Below are 17,544 nucleotides of genomic sequence, written 5' to 3' on the forward strand. Positions count from 1 at the left end.
GCCATGATCTTCGTTTTCTGAAAGCTGATCTTTAAGCCAACTTTTTGACTCTCCTCTTTCACTTTCATCAAGAGGCTCTTTAGTTCCTCTTCACTTTCTGCCATAAGGGTGGTGTCATTTGCCTATCTGAGGTTATTGCTATTTTCCCCGGCAATCTTCATTCCAGCTTGTGCTTCTTCCAGTCCAGCATTTCTCATGATATACTCTGCATGTAAGTTAAATAAGCTGGGTGACAATATACAGCCTTGAAGTACTCCTTTTCCTATTTGGAACCAGTCTGTTGTTCCATGTCCAGTTCTACACATATTTATTCCTAAATTTGTCCTTCCGACTTTGAATGTGTAAGTTACCAAGTTACCTTCAGTGATTCTTTACTTAAATATTTCACTTTTATGATTTTATACCTGGTTCATCTTTTCATGGAATTCCCTATTTATCTACTTTTATTATCTCACTTTTCCTATAAAACTCAGCTGAAGTATTGTTTTCTTTGAGAAACCTTCCCAGATCTTGAGTTGATTTAGATATTCTGGAAATGTGAACCATTATCCATATGAATATATTTATAGTAGCACTTATAAAATTGGTTGGTATGGTCTGATCCCTCATTATACATCTAATCACTGAGAATAGTGAAACATTCTTATCTGATTTTGTAATCCTAATGTAAGGTTTAACACATTGAATGAATAAAATACGTTAAGCCTATTATCATGTAAAGGTGTTTTTAACTTTTTGCTTTGATTTACAGGTAAACTGTTCCTCATATCTGAAGTCAGCACCTATAAGCAATAGATGGAACCAAGGAAATGGAACCAAGAAGCAATGTGACTCACTTAATCTTCCTGAGCCTCACACAGAACCCAAAGGAGCAGAAAGTCCTTTTTGTTATATTCTTGTTCTTGTACATTTTGACTGTGTTGGACAACATGCTTACAGTGGAGACGGAAACGTTTATTAAGACCCTGAATTGACCGACGTACATTTTTCTTGCCAGCTTATCGTTTATGGATGTCATTTATTCCTCATCTATTTCTCTCAAACTGATTTCAAGCTTGTTCACGGGGGAACGTACCATATTTTTCCAATCCTGTATGACTCAGCTCTTTTCAGAGCTTTTTTTTTTTTTTTTTTTTTTTGGTGGATCAGAGGTCTTCCTTTTGCTGGTGATGACCTATGACCACTATGTGGCCATCTGTAAGCCCTTACATTATTTGGTGATCATGAGGCAGAGGGTGTGTGTTGTGCTGCTGGTGGTGTCCTGGGTTGGAGGTTTTCTGCACTCAATTATTCAACTTAGCACTATTTATGGGCTCCCTTTCTGTGGCCCCAATATCATCGATCACTTTATGTGTGACATGTACCACTTATTGAAACTCGTCTGTACTGACACCTATGTCATTGGCATCTTAGTTGTGGCCAATGGAGGACTGATCTGCTCTATCAGATTTCTGCTCTTACTCGTCTCCTATGGAATCATCCTGCACTCTCTGAAGAACCTGAGTCAGGAAGGGAGGCGGAAAGCCCTCCAGACCTGTGGTTGCCACATCACTGTGGTTGTCTGCTTCTCTGTGTCCTGCATTTTTCATGTATGGGAGACCTGCTAAAACCTTCCTTATTGACAAATCATTAAGTGTATTTTATACAGTCGTAACCCCCATGCTGAATCCATGATTAATCTACACTCTGAGAAAGTCACAGATGACAAATGCCATGAATAAGCTTTGGAGAAGGAACATGGTATTTTATGGTAAAAAAAAAAATAAAAAAAATTAAAAAAAAAATGCATCATCCACCATGAAGGGGGTCATTTGACATCAGAGACCACTTCCGTGGAATTCAGTAGCTTTCTCCTTCTGATGTTGATTTCTTTTTCTTTATTTATAATTATAATATAAAAAAATCATACAACTATGCAACTGTGCTGTTAATAACATGGGTAGTTCTTTTCCATGGTAGAATGTAAGGTCTGTAATATTTTGCTTATCGCTACCTAGAAAGATGTAAGGCTTATATTGAAGGAGTCAATATCATGTAACAGATTAGTGAAGAAAATTTTATATAGTTACACTGATTTTTAATCAATTTATGCATTTTTTCTTTTTTTAATTTTTCCAGACAGTATTCATTTTTAGTTAGATGTGTGTCTGTTAACTTATTCTGTTTATTATGTTATTTAAAATATTTAATGCTATATATTGTGTTCTTTATAAAATTTCAGTTTCATTATACACAAAACTTTTCACTTAACCCTAAATTTTTTAAGCAATTGAAGTGAAATAGATAATAATAAATACTAAAAATGCAAATTATACAAAATGGGAAAAAATGTATAATACATTCCCTATTTATCTCTCAGTATATTTTCTAGTCCAATTCTGCAAGAGCACTCTATTTCTCGATATCCATCTGGTAATAATCTATGTTAAAACAATTGTATTTAAATATATGTTTTTGTTTTTGTTTTTGTTTTTCTGTTTAGGTAACACACATTTATCTGTTGCTTTTTTAGTAACATCTATTAAGTAGTTTCCTAGCAGTTCATTTAGATCCAATCCTTAATTTTTCTCATACTACATCATACTCCTTTATAGAGACATGCTGAAGTTAATGCTTCCATTCTTTTTCATGTTGTTCCTAAACTTTTTATATGAAAAGTAATTTTGCAATAAATGTATATTTATGAATATGTGCAATTATGAGCTCCTAGAAGTGAAATTGTTGATTTATGTGTTGTGTTTGAATCAATGCTCAGGTAATGCATGCATTTAAAATATCGATGGTCATAGCTATTGCCATTTTTGAAGCTGTAAAAACAACTACACTCCTGTCCACAGTATGTGAGAATATTTTTGTCCACATTCTGAAAATCAGTCTTGGTAAATACTGATGGCATATGATAATCAGATTAAATTTATTTTAAATTTGGTTTTATAATTTACCACAAATCCTTTTGATATAATTGTGTTTGGACATCTTTTCACATGTTTGATATAATTGTATGTTTTTTCCCTAGAATTTTCTGTTAATCTCTTTTATCTATTCATTCAATTATTGATCCTTTCCATGCTGATTTTTATGAAATAATTGTCTAATAAAGAAACAACACTTTTTAATATCATACACATAATTGATACCTTTCTGGCTAGTCCTCAAACAAGGTGTCCTGGAGCTGGTGTCATTTTTCTGGTTGGTAGAATGGTCAGGCCAGGGTGTCCTGGGTGGTGCTGGCCTTCTGGTGAGTGGGCTAGGTTTGACTGGGCTGGCATCAGGGCCACGGTCTGTTGGGTCAGGCTTTGGCCCAGTGGGTCCTGGGGCTGATGCTTGCCCACTGGTGGGTTAGACCAGGACCTGGGTCTAGGGCCAGCCCACTGGTGGTGGAGCCAAGTCCCAGGGTCCTGGGCTGTGGGGCCAGGGGCCCCAGAACTTGTGTTGTTTGAGTGGTTTCAGGTCCCAGAGGGTTCTGAGCTGGTGTCCTTGTTTCTACACAGGGTTCTTGACCTCTTTGCAGCTGCTGCTGCTGCTAAGTCACTTCAGTCGTACCCGACTCTGTGTGACCCCATAGACGGCAGCCCACCAGGCTCCGCCATCCCTGGGATTCTCAAGGCAAGAACACTGGAGTGGGTTTCCATTTCCTTCTCCAATGCATGAAAGTGAAAACTGAAAGTGAAGTCACTGAGTCCTGTCCAATTCTCAGTGACCCCATGGACTGCAGCCCACTAGGCTCCTCCATCCATGGGATTTTCCAGGAAAGAGCACTGGAGTGGGATGCCATTGCCTTCTCTGCTTGACCTCTTCAATCAATAGAAATTGATTAGAGACCAGACAAGAAATTCAGGCAAGGCTTTATTGGGGTTCCCACTACAGCAGGGGGTAGGAAGAACAAACAATTCCTTAGGTGGTATTGTGTGTAGGGGGCATGCAGAGTACTCTACTTTTCTTCAGACTCTCAGGTATTTTCTCCAATCTCTTCAAAAGTGGTGTGTGTTCATGCCAAGTCTCTTCAGCCTACTCCGACTCTTTGCCACCCTGTGGACAGTTGCCCACCAGACTTTTCTGTCCATGGGATTCTCCAGAGAAGAATACTGGAGGGGGTTGCCATGCCCTCCTCCACGGGATTTTCCCAACCCAGAAATTGAACTCATGTTTCCTGAGTCTCCTGCATTGAAGGCAGATTCTTTACCACTGAGCCACCAGGAAAGCTCCTATTACCTTAGTTTTTAAATTTATTTTAAAATTTGTGTTCGAATATATTTAACAATTTTTTTAAATCTACTTATTTTTTTAATTTGCAGATGTTGGTTTATTTTGTTTGGAAATTTTCCAGATTTCTTCCCTTATAGTTTTCTAATTTAATCTCATGTTTGTTATACAGTATACTTTGCAAGATCTGAATGCTTTTTGATTTGCTGAGATATGCATATAATCATGATACAGTCTATCCTGGTAAAAGTTATATGTGCAATTAAGAGGAATGAATATTTTGCTACTACTGAGCAAAAGGTTCTAAAACTATTTATTAGATAAAATTTGTTTATATTTTTGTTCAAGTCTTCTCAATTCTTATTTATTTATTTTTGTTTATAAGTATAAAATCTTTCACTGTAGTTGAGAATCTGCCCATTTCTCCTTTCAATTCCATTAATTAAAATAAAAATATCTATGATCTTTGGTAATGGGAACATAAACATTTAGGGCTATTATTACATGTTTTCTTATAATTAGAAATAACCCACTTTATTGATGGCATTATTCTTTGCTTCAAATTTATTTCATCTCATATTATTATAGCCACTGTAGCTTTCTTTATATTAGCTTAATACTACATATATTTTCTCATTATTTGACTTTGATCCATTTATGTCTCTATAGTTGAAAGGAGCTTACTGTATACCATGTATATTTGCATCTTGCTTTTTATGCAATCTGACTTATCTGACATTCAATAGGATATCATGACCATTTATATATTTAATGTGATTTATTAATATTTTAAGGTTTAGTTATACCACCTTACTTATCATTTTTATTTATCCTATCTGATCTTTGTATCCTTTTTCCTCTTCACTCCTGTCTTCTGGAATTAGGGGTTATTTTTTTTCAGTCCATTGTATCTTTATTGACTTATTAACTGTTCATTTCTTTAAATGATTACTTTATCATTAGCTATTACTGACATATAATTAACTTTTCACAATTGTATTACTTAAAAGGATAATAGAAAAATATTGTGACATTATTTCCTCTTCCTGCTACTGGACTTTGTCCTATTATTTTCATACATTTGCTTTTCCAAATGGTATAAATAGCACAATGCTAAACAGGTGATATTTTACTGGGAGTGGAGAGCAAATGTTTTAAACATTGCCAGTCATGTGAGATCTGTTGCACATAATTGGTATTAGTTTTTACTTATGTCTTATTATTGTTAAATATGTAAAAATTACTCTTAGCTCACAAAGCATACATTGGCAATGGCAAATATGTGGGTAAATATAAAGGCTTTTTTTCTTAATTTTGATTTTCTAAGAAAAGTTGGGCTATTTAAGACAGTAGTTAGCAAAATAAGGTTTATGGACCTTATCCGCTTCCTACAAAATTTTTAATTTAAAACGACATTAATTCACCCTGTTATGCAAACAATACCACTGTCCATCTGCAGAACATTTCCAGCTTCCCAAACTGAAATTCCACAGCCATTAAATAATATTTCCCATTTCCACTCAGTGAGCCCCAGGCAATCACCATTCTACTTTCTGTCTGAAATTGACTACTTTAAGTGCCTCATATAAAGTGGAATCAATTATTTTTTATTGCTTTTTTTCACTCCGTGTAATATCCTTTCCCCATTAAATGCTGTTGGCACCCTTGGTGAAAATTATCTAAACACATATAAAAGGTTTATTTCTAGACTCTCTTAATTACATTAATTTGTTGCCTGTCTTTTTTCCAAAACTGTTGCTGTGACAACCACTGTTTTGTGTAATGTTGTAGAATCAGGGAGTATTAGACCAACAACTTTCTCCTTTTCAAGTTTGTCTTGGCAAAAATTTGGAGTCCTTGAGATTCCATATTAATTTTTCTATTTCTTCCAAAAACTTTTTTTTTCTTTTTGTTTTTGATAACTACTGCACTGAATCTGTAGGTCACTTATGGTCATATTAACATTTTAATACTATTAAATAACCCAGCTCATAAATGTCTTTCCATACATGTGTGTGTTCCATAATATCTCTGAGTAACATTTTGTAGTTTTCAGTTTACAAGATTTTTGTCTCTTTGGTTATGTTTTCTCGTAACAATTTTATTCTTTATGATGTGCTTGTAGGTGGAATTATTTTCTTTATTTCTCTTGGGTTGTTCATGATGGTATAGAAATTCAACTCCATTTCATAAAAATCTCAACAACTTGGAGATAGAAGGAAGATGTAATAAGAATATATTATGGCCATATTATATATACGATTATGTAATATATATATATATATATATAATGTCAATATATTGCCATAATAAATTCCATATATTTACAGATGACAGCTAACAACATACTCAAATTTGGTTTTTTATTTTTTTTTTAATTTATTTATTTTAATTGGAGGCTAATTATTTTACAGCATTGTAGTGGTTTTTGCCATACATTTTGAAAGATTGAAAACTTCCCCATTAAAATATGGACGAAGAGGGCACACTCTCACAAGCCTTTTTTAACACAGTATTGCCATAAAAATTCTTGTGAATTTTTTTTCTAAGTATAACTCCTGTCAACTCTTAAAGTGAGATGATTTTATTAATTATCTCACTTTTTAAATTTAATTTTACTTCCTGTAATAGTGCTTCTTTATTTAAAAACTTTTATTTTATATTGGAGTATATCCAATTAATGAGTGTCACTAGTGGCTCAGTGGTAAAGAATCCACCTGTAATTCAAGAGATTCAAGAGACAAGGGTTCAATTCCTAGGTCGGGAAGATTCCCTGAGGACATGGTACCCATTCTAGTATTCTTGCCTGGATAATGCCCTGGACAGAGGAGCCTGGTGGGCTATAGTCCATGATTCTCAAAGAACTGGACGTGATGGAAGTGACTGAAAATGAAGGCACAGTCATTAACAATGTTGTGATAATTTTAGGTGGACCGCAAAGGGACCCAGTCACAGATACACGTATCCATTCTCCCCAAACTCCCTTCCCATTCAGGCTGCCACATAACACTGAACAGAGCTTCTGTACTGTACAGTGGGAACTTCTTGGTTATCCACTTTAAATGGAGTGGTTTGAACACATAGATCTCAGTCTTCCTATCTCTCCCACATTGTTCTCTGCTGACAACCATAAGTTTTTTCTCTGAGTTTCTGAATCTATTCTGCGTTGTCCATTGGTATCATTTCTGTAACAGTGATTCTGATGATATTCATTTTCTATTCTTTCAGTCTCATGTTAAACATATCCTTTTAAGAAAAATCATCTCTGGTTACATTATATATAGTAGAATTTCCCTGTTATTTCCTGTCACACTATCTTATATCTTAATTTACAAGTAATGAAAATAATAAAACTACTTTATTAAACTGTCTCTTTCTTTATTGTCTGAATCATAAATAAACAACATCCATGAAGGAGAAAAATTTTGCATGATTTTCCAAACAATTTTAGAAATTGCTGGGCTGTCACTTAACGTACAATTCCTGGCATAACATAGGTGTCCTAACCTTTTAAAAATTAATAATTGGATAAATAATTAGCTGTTATCTCTAAAATGTTAACACATTCAGTTGTGTTTTCTGATATAATTTTATAGCTCTAACAAAATTTTAAGCTGAGAATAAGTTCAGTTCAGTCATTCAGTCATGTCCAACTCATTGCCATCCCATGGACTGTAGCAATCCAGCCTTCCTTGCCCATCACCATAACCCGAAACTCACTCAAATTCATGTCCATCAAGTCAGTAATGCCATTGAACCATCTCATCCTCTGTTGTCCCCTGTTCCTCCTGCCTTCAATATTTCCCAGCATCAGGGTCATTTCAAATGAGTCAGTTCTTCATATCAGATGGCTGAAGTATTGGAGCTTCAGTATCATTCTTTCCAATGAATATTCAGGACTCATTTCCTTTAGGATGAACTGGTTGGACCTCCATGCAGTCCAAGAGACTCTCAAGTCTTTTCCAACACTGCAGTTCAAAAGCATCAATTATTCTGCACTCAGCTTTCTTCATAGTCCAACTGTCACATCTGTACATGACCACTGGAAAAACCATAGCTTTAACTAGATGGACCTTTGTCTGCAAAGTTATGTCTTTGCTTTTAAATATGTTGTCTAGGTTTGTCATAGCTTTTCTTCCAAGGAGCAAGTGTCTTTTAATTTCATGGCTGCAATCACCATCTGCAGTGATTTTGGAGACCCCCAAAATGAAGTCTGACACTGTTTCCACTGTTTCCCCATCTATTTCCCATGAAGTGATAGGACCAGCTGCAATGATCTTCATTTTCTGAATGTTGAGCTTTAAGCCAACTTTTTGACTCTCCTCTTTCACTTTCCTCAAGAGACTTTTTAGTTCCTCTTCAGTTTCTGCCATAAGGGTGATGTCATCTGCATATCTGACATTATTGATATTTCTCCCAGCAATCTTAATTCCAGCTTCTGTTTCATCCAGCCGAGCATTTCACATGATGTACTCTGCGTTTAAGATAGATAAGCAGAATGACAATAAACAGCCTTGACTCACTCATTTTGCAATTTGACCCAGTCCATTGTTACATGTCGAGTTCCAACTGTTGCTTCTTGATCTGCATACAGATTTCTCAGGAGACCCATAAGGTGGTCTGGTATTCCCATCTGTTAAGAATTTTCCATAGTTTGTTGTGATCCACACAGTCAAAAGCTTTGGCGTGATCCATAAAGCAGAAGTAGATGTTTTTTTCTGGAACTCTCTTGCTCTTTTGATGATTCATTGCATGTTGGCAATTTGATCTCTTTTTCCTCTCCCTTTCTTAAATCTAGTTTGAACATCTGGAAGTAATCAGTTCACATACTGTTGAAGCCTGGCCTGGAGAATTTTGAGCATGACTTTGCTAGGTTGTGAGATGAGTGCAATTGAGTGGTAGTTTGAATATTCTTTGTCATTGCCTGTTTTGGGGATTGGAATGAAAATTGACATTTTCCAGTCCTGTGGCGACTGCTGAGTTGTCCAAATAGCTGGCATATGAGTGCTGCACTTAAACAGAGTCATCTTTTTAGATTTGAAATAGCTCACACGGAATTCCGTCACCTCCTCTAGCTTTGTTCATAGCGATGCTTCCTAAGGCCTACTTGACTTTTCATTCCAGGATGTCTGGCTCTAGGTGAGTGATCACACCATCATGGTTGTCTGGGTCATGAAGATAGTTTTTGTATAGTTCTTCTGTGTGTTCTTGCCGCCTCTTCTTAATATCATTTGACTCTGTTTGGTCCATAATATTTCTGTCCTTTATTGTGTCCCTCTTTGCATGAAATATTCCCTTGGTATCTCTAATTTTCTTGAAGAGATCTCTAGTCTTTCCCATTCTATTATTTTCCTCTATTTCTTTGCATTCATCACTGAGGAAGTCTTTCTTATCTCTCCTTTGGAACTGTGCATTCAAATAAGTATATCTTTTCTTTTCTCTTTTGCCTTTAGCTCCTCTTGTTTTTTCAGTTATTTGTAAGGCCTCCTTAGACAACCATTTTGCCTTTTTTTTTTTTTTTTTCATTTCTTTTTCTTGGGGGTGATCTTGATCACTGACTCCTGTACAATGTCACAACCTCTGTCTATAATTCTGTTTATCTAATCTTTTGAATCTATTTGTCACTTTCACTGTATAATCATAAGGGATTTTATTTAGGTCATACATGAATGATCCTATGGTTTTCCCTACTTTCTTCTATTTAAGAATTTTTTAAAGTAAACTTTAATTTAAATTTAAAATTTAGGGGTTTCATTTTTATTATTTGTTTGCTCTGTACAGTCAACAAAAGCAAGACCGGGAGCTGACTGTGGCTCAGATCATGAACTGTTATTGCCAAGCTGATAATATTGAGTAGTAAATTAAAAAATGGAAAATCTGCCTATGTCAGGTGTGGGAAATATATAACAAATAAGTTCACTGGGACAAAAAGATTGGGTTGACTTTATTCTTGATTGGCAGTAGTCTCATAATGATTCTAAAGCTATTTTTCCATCATTATGTTGCATCGTTATGATATTAAAAATGAAATTTGGTCTAATAATATCTCTGCCTATAGATGTTCTTTAAAAACGTTGTGGAAAATTCCAGTGTATTAATTAAAGCAAGAATCAGTCTTGGGCAGATTACAATCTAAGACTCCATGATAAATTCACCTGGAAGTGATGAAATATTCCCTAATCTCACCCTTAACAAGGAAAAGATGTTATTTACTCAGTGGCTGTAATACATTTTTCAGGAGGTCATTTCTTACATTTAAAACATGACAAAAAAAATCACAGCAAAATATTTTGAAATCTGAAATCAATTAGTCTGTCCATGTTAACATGAGTGTGAGAAGAGCTAAACATTCAAATGCTATTTTTCATTTTGATGTTAGTAGGAAATAAGTTGTGAAAAACTTCCTTAGAAAATGGCTAGTTGAGGTCTACCTATGTTTCTATGAATATGGTGGATTTGCTGGTCATTTTGATACATTTCCTGATGTGATAAATTACACAGGATAAATTTTTTTCTGTGTGACATGGAACTCCTTTCAAATAATCTATAGTTTTTATAAAAATTAACTTCTGAATAATCAGAAGACTCGGTGGAGAAAAAGGACAGACTGCCAAATGAAATAAACCCAAGTAATAAGGCAGCATTTGTCCTCTGTCATCAAACTGGATGAAAAATAATTTTAAGTGTTTATGAGTAACTTCAAGTCATCCTTAGATTCTGAACAAACCTCCGCAAGGTAAGACTAAAAGAAAATAATGAGAACCAGGCTCACAGTTGTATGACTTTCTTTATGTAAGAAATTACATTATTTTGAAGTCAAACAAACATAAATTCAGTTCTAGATATATCATTTAGAAATGTATGATTTTGGAGAAATGAATGATATGTTCTGAGTGTTAGATCCTCAATTATAAAATGGCAATTGCATTTCTTGTTATTGTTGCTATTAAGTATGATATATTAAACAATAAGTAGGAGAAGGTAATGGCACCCCACTCCAGTATTCTTGTCTGAAAAATCCCATGGATGGAGGAGCCTGGTAGGCTGCAGTCCATGGGGTCGCTAAGAGTTGGGCACGACTGAGTGACTTCCCTTTCAGTTTTCACTTCCATGCATTGAAGAAGGAAATGGCAACCCACTCCAGTGTTCTTGCCTGGAGAATCCCAGAGATGGGGGACCCTGATGGGCTGCCGTCTATGGGGTTGCACAGAGTCGGACATGACTGAAGTGACTTAGCAGCAGCAGCAGACTATAAGTGGAGTGAACGATTGGAATATACTGTAGAAGTTTTGAACAATAGAGTGATGTCATAAGAATACAACTGAAAAAGACAATTTGAGCTGCTTTAGGAGAACCAATTTTTGGAGAATAAACACAAAAAAACTTGGTAGGAGAGTACTGCAGTAGAACAGGGAGAAATTAAGAAGAGAATGAAAAATTGGTGATATTTTAAAAGTAGAGTCAACAGGATTTAATAAAGTTCTATGAGCGTATCAAGTGCAGAGGACTGCAATTTTTTTTGTCAGGACAATAGCACAGAAAATGATAGTATTTAATGAGATCAATAGGGAATGCCTCTTTAAATAGTGTATCACTTCAGTTCAGTCACTCAGTCGTGTCCGACTCTTTGCTACCTCATGAATCATGGCACACCAGGCCACCCTGTCCATTACCAACTCCCGGAGTTCACTCAGATTCACATCCATCGAGTCAGTGATGACATCCAGCCATCTCATCCTCTGCCATCCCCTTCTCCTCCTGCCCCCAATCCCTCCCAACATCAAAGTCTTTTCCAATGAGTCAACACTTCCCATGAGGTGGCCAAAGTACTGGAGTTTCATCTTTGGCACAATTCCTTCCAAAGAAATCCCAGGGCTTATCTCCTTCAGAATGGACTGGTTGGATCTCCTTGCAGTACAAGGGAATCTCAAGAGTCTTCTCCAACACCACAGTTAAAAAGCATCAGTTCTTCGGTGCTCAACCTTCTTCAGAGTCCAACTCTCAGATCCATACATGACTACTGGAAAAACAATAGCCTTGACTAGACGGACCTTAGTCGGCAAAGTAATGTCTCTGCTTTTGAACATGCTATCTAGGTTGCTCATAACTTTTCTTTCAAGGATTAAGCGTCTTTTAATTTCATGGCTGCAGTCACCATCTGCAGTGATTTTGGAGCCCAAGAAGATAAAGTCTGACACTGTTTCAACTGTTTCCCCATCTATTTACCATGGAGTGATAGGACCAGATGCCATGATCTTCGTTTTCTGAATGTTGAGCTTTAAGACAACTTTTTCACTCTCCTCTTTCACTTTCTTCAAGAGGCTTTTTAGTTCCTCTTCACTTTCTGCCATAAGGGTGGTGTCATCTGCATAGCTGAGATGATTGATATTTCTCCCAGCAATCTTGAATCTAGCTTGTGTTTCTTCCAGCCCAGCATTTCTCATGATGTACTCTGCATATAAGTTAAATGAGCAGGGTGACAATATACAGCCTTGACATACTCCTTTTCCTATTTGGAACCAGTCTGTTGTTTTATGTCCAGTTCTAACTGTTGCTTCCTGACTTGCATACAGATTTCTCAAGAGGCAGAGCAGGTGGTCTGGTATTCCCATCTTTCTCAGAATTTTCCACCATTTATTGTGATCCACACAGTCAAAGGCTTTGGCATAGTCAATAAAGCAGAAATAGATGTTTTCCTGGAATTCTCTTGCTTTTTCCATGATCCAGTGGATATTGGCAATTTGATCTCTGGTTCCTCTGCTTTTTCTAATACCAGCTTGAACATCAGTATGTTCACGGTTCAGGTATTGCTGAAGCCTGGCTTGGAGAATTTTGAGCATTATTTACTAGCATGTGAGATGAGTGCAATTGTGTGGTGGTTTGAGTATTATTTGGCATTTCCTTTCTCTGGGGTTGAAATGAAAACTGACCTTTTCCAGTCCTGTGGCCACTGCTGAGTTTTCCATGTTTCCTGGCATATTGAGTGCAGCACTTTCACAGCATCATCTTTCAGGATTTGAAATAGCTCAACCGGAATTCCATCACCTCCACTAGCTTTGTTGATAGTGATGCTTTCTAAGGCCCACTTGACTTCACATTCCAGGATGTCTCCCTGTAGATGAGTGATCACACCATCGTGATTATCTGGGTAGTGAAGATATTTTTTGTACAATTCTTCTGTGTATTCTTGCCACCTCTTCTTAATATCCTCTGCTTCTATAAAGTCCATACCATTTCTGTCCTTTATCGAGCCCATCTTTGCATGAAATGTTCCCTTGGTATCTCTAATGTTCTTGAAGAGATCTCTAGTCTTTCCCATTCTGTTCTTTTCCTCTATTTCTTTTCATTGATCGCTGAAGGAGACTTTGTTATCTATTCTTGCTATTCTCTGAAACTCTGCATTCAGATGCTTATATTTTTCCTTTTCTCCTTTGCTTTTCACCTATCTTCTTTTCACAGCTATTTTTAAGGCCTCCTCAGACAGCTATTTTGCTTTTTTGCATTTCTTTTCCATGGGGATGGTCTTGATCCCTATCTCCTGTACAATGTCACGAACCTCAGTCCATAGTTCATCAGGCACTCTATCTATCAGATCTAGGCCCTTAAATCTATTTTTCACTTCCACTGTATAATCATAAGGGATTTGATTTAGGTCATACCTGAATGGTCTAGCCGTTTTCCCTCCTTTCTTCAATTTGAGTCTGAATTTGGTAGTAAGGAGTTCATGAACTGAGCCACAGTCAGCTCCTGGTCTTGTTTTTGCTGACTGTAATGAGCTTCTTCATCTTTGGCTGCAAAGAATATAATCAGTCTGATTTCAGTGTTGACCATCTAGTGATGTCCATGTGTAGAGTCCTCTTGTTTTGTAGGAAGAGGGTGTTTGCTATGACCAGTGCATTTTCTTGGCAAAACTCTATTAGTCTTTGCCCTGCTTCATTCCGCATTCCAAGGCCAAATTTGCCTATTACTCCAGGTGTTCCTTGATTTCCTACTTTTGCATTCCAATCCCCTATAATGAAAAGGACATCTTTTCTGGGTGTTAGTTCTAAAAGGTCTTGTAGGTCTTCATAGAACCGTTCAACTTCAGAATCTTCAGTGTTACTGGTTGGGGCATAAACTTGGTTTACCATAATATTGAATGATTTGCCTTGGAGATGGACAGAGATCATTCTGTCGTTTTTGAGATTGCATCCAAGTACTGCATTTTGGACTCTTTTGTTGACCATGATAGGGACTGCTTATGTTTTTCATGAAAAATTTAAAAGCTAGTTTTATAAATACTAGATTACCAATCAACTGGATGTTAAAAACTAGAGATGTTGCATACATAAATTTGAAAATTAAGTGGAAGAAGCGGGCTCAAGACACAAAATTAGACTGCTGTAGCGTTTATCAGTCAGGAAAAGGGAAATATCCACCTAAAGACCAAAGATGTATCAATGAGGTCTGAGACAATTCAAGACAGGGATCTTCTATTTATAGTTTAGTCTACTCACATTGATTACATAAATTACCTTAAGAGAGTCATAGGTATTACGTATTTGTGACTTTATAAATGGTGCTCCTTTTCATGGAATTTTCTTCCCATGTTTTTTATTTTCTCATTAAAAAAAAAAAAGCTGAAGCATTGCTTCCTTTGGGAAGTTTTCTCTGATTCCAGTTTGATATACACCTGTGATGTGATTTTTAGCACTGTGTGAATATTCAGTTAATGGCTGGAATTGCCTGATTCTTCATTATGTGTCATAGCATTGACGATAGTGTTCTATGACTTATTCAAGCTGGTAATGTCATAATTCGCTTTTCTTTCTTAGTAGCTGTTTTACTTTGTTGTTTTTAACCTTTTACTCTGGGCATGTCCAACTCAGGAACTGGTAAATGCCTTTTGAGTGATTGTATACGGAAGACCCGAATCAACTTTGATCCTTCCATTTATCTGCCATCCTCTCCTCTTAATTCCTGTGGTATCCGTAAACTTCAATATCCACTGCACCAGCTCAGTGGAAACAACACAAGTTCCAGATCTTATTCTCTGATCAGGCTCTACAAGCTAAAGATAATAAAGGCAAATAGCTTTTCAGGAAGACGGCTACCTTGAATTCAGTCTTGGTGAACCTCTATCGATAACTTAGTTGCATTCTGGTGCTTTCAATCAATATTTTTTATCCATTTACCAGGACCACGACCGCAGGCGAGACTGGGAGAGGTCCCGCAGCAGGGACTGCGACCGTGACAAGGCCCGTGAGCGGGATCACCAGAGGGACTGCAGCCGGAGCCCAGAGCGGCCCTGGGACCCCAAGACCAAGACCCTTTGGGCTGCTCCACCCACTGCCCAGACCTAGGGCCCTGCAGGAGCCGCATTCCCTGCTGAGCAGATGGTCTTGCAAAGAACTGGGGGCTCATGTGCAAAGAGAACCTTATGGACTTGAAGTGTTACTGTAATTTTGTGTATAATGGTTTCTTACAAAATTTCACACCTTTACAATTCCGATGCTCTTTTAGAAACAAAAAACTAAGAACTCTGAACATTTCCATTTAAATGTCCTGAAATGGGAACGTACCTACAAAAGCATATTGCTTTTTCAGATTATAAAGTTATCTTTTCTAATAACTTGACTGTTGCAAATTCTGAGGGAGTTTAGTGACTGTTAGAGCCATACATTTCCTGACATCTCACCTGTGTGTCTGTTTCCAGAGTCTGTTTTCACAGGGTTCGGACCTGGTGGCCATGGGTTTCTGTGCATGGCTGTCAGCTAACCTCGGATGGTTGAGAAATGCCAAACTTAACAGATGCATCTTTCTCTCATCACAAAGAAATTTGAATTTTTTCAACCAGGAAACAAAACATTTCTTAGTTTTGCTCAGTTTTTATGTATTGCCTTACACTTTTTCTTTCCGATAAAACATGATTAAAAGCAACATTTGAATAGAAACTGTTGAATTTTATATAACATTTAGTTTAAAAGATTTAAATTTTACCAGTCTAAAGAAAGTAAATAAATCAATTAAGTGTAATTTAAAAGGTGGGGTGGGGAGGGTGTTCTTTTACTTGAATAATCAGGAACAGAGTTTGGTTGGACTTTACCACCTGAGCAGCTCTTTCTTGTCCCAGGAAAAGTGCACTAGCCCCACACTGCTGTCCTTGTCAGGTGATAAATCTCAGCATTTGTCTTTGAAATGGAAAAATATTTGTATAAAGCCTGAGGTGAAAAATATTTATAAAAAGCCTGCAATTAGCTCAAAAACTGCAAATTAGAATGCTTTTCACCGTAAAGCACAGTAAGCTGCTTCTCGTCATGCGTTTTCCAAGTATTTCTGAAGTGGAAAGTAGAGGAAAACTTGCTAATTTATTTGACTGTATAAATATACTTTGATTTTTTTTATATTTTCATAAACAATTTTGCAAATGTAAAGTTAGAGAATTTCCTTTGTTCTTTGGAGTCTATTCCATTGTACATCACTATAGATTCTTCCCTTTCTAGCACAAACGTTTAAGCTGTGAGAACATTGAGAACTTGGCAGTTTGGGTAATTTATGGGTGTTACAGACCCTATCAGTAGGTTAAGTTACATTAAAGTGATAACGAGTTCCAACATCTAATGTGATGTGAAAGTTTTTGTTTTTTTTTTTTTACATGTAAAACAAAAATTTTCTAATTTAAATACAACCAAATGTAAAAAATCAAATGTGTTTCCTTAGGTTTACTTGATAGAAATTTCTGTAAATTGTATTTTATATTGCAAAGTATTATATCACTGTACATTTAAACATGGAACTTCATAGCTTTGTTAGATGAAGTAGAATAAACATCAACAGAAAGTTTTAAAAAAAAAAAGAAAATGTGTTAGGATACAGTTTTAGAGATTTTTTTTTTTCTGAAATGCAAACATGTTTATTTTATTATGACTTATTACAACCCCAGGTGGCACTAGTGGTAAGGAATCCACCTGCCAGTGCAAGAGATGCAAGATATTTGGGTTTGCTCCCTGGATTGGGAAGATTCCTTGGAGCAGACAGTGGCAACCCACTCTAGTATTCTTGCCTGAAAAATTCGATGGACAGAGGAGCCTGGCAGGCTGCTCAAGTTGATTATATAATACTTGGATATTGACAATACAAACTAGTATATTTAAAATAGGTAATCAACAAGGGCCTACTCTATAACACAGGGAACTATTCTCAGTATTTTGTAATAATCTAAATGGGAAAAGAATTTGATACAATAGATACATATATATGTATAAACTCAGTCCCTTTGCCTTACACCTGACACTAACATATTGTTGATCAGCTGTACTCTAATATAAAATAAAAATAAACAATAGAAAATTTAATTTAGTG

The 17,544-nt window shown here is 36.3% G+C and overlaps 1 pseudogene; it reads left to right on the forward strand.

The window, feature by feature from the left end:
* The first annotated feature begins 809 nt into the window (after nucleotides 1–809).
* LOC128060579 (olfactory receptor 4A47-like) lies at nucleotides 810–15,545 on the forward strand (annotated as a pseudogene).
* The last annotated feature ends 1,999 nt before the right edge of the window (nucleotides 15,546–17,544 follow it).

This window comes from Budorcas taxicolor, chromosome 15 (genome assembly GCF_023091745.1).
Source record: "Budorcas taxicolor isolate Tak-1 chromosome 15, Takin1.1, whole genome shotgun sequence".
Taxonomy (NCBI): domain Eukaryota; kingdom Metazoa; phylum Chordata; class Mammalia; order Artiodactyla; family Bovidae; genus Budorcas; species Budorcas taxicolor.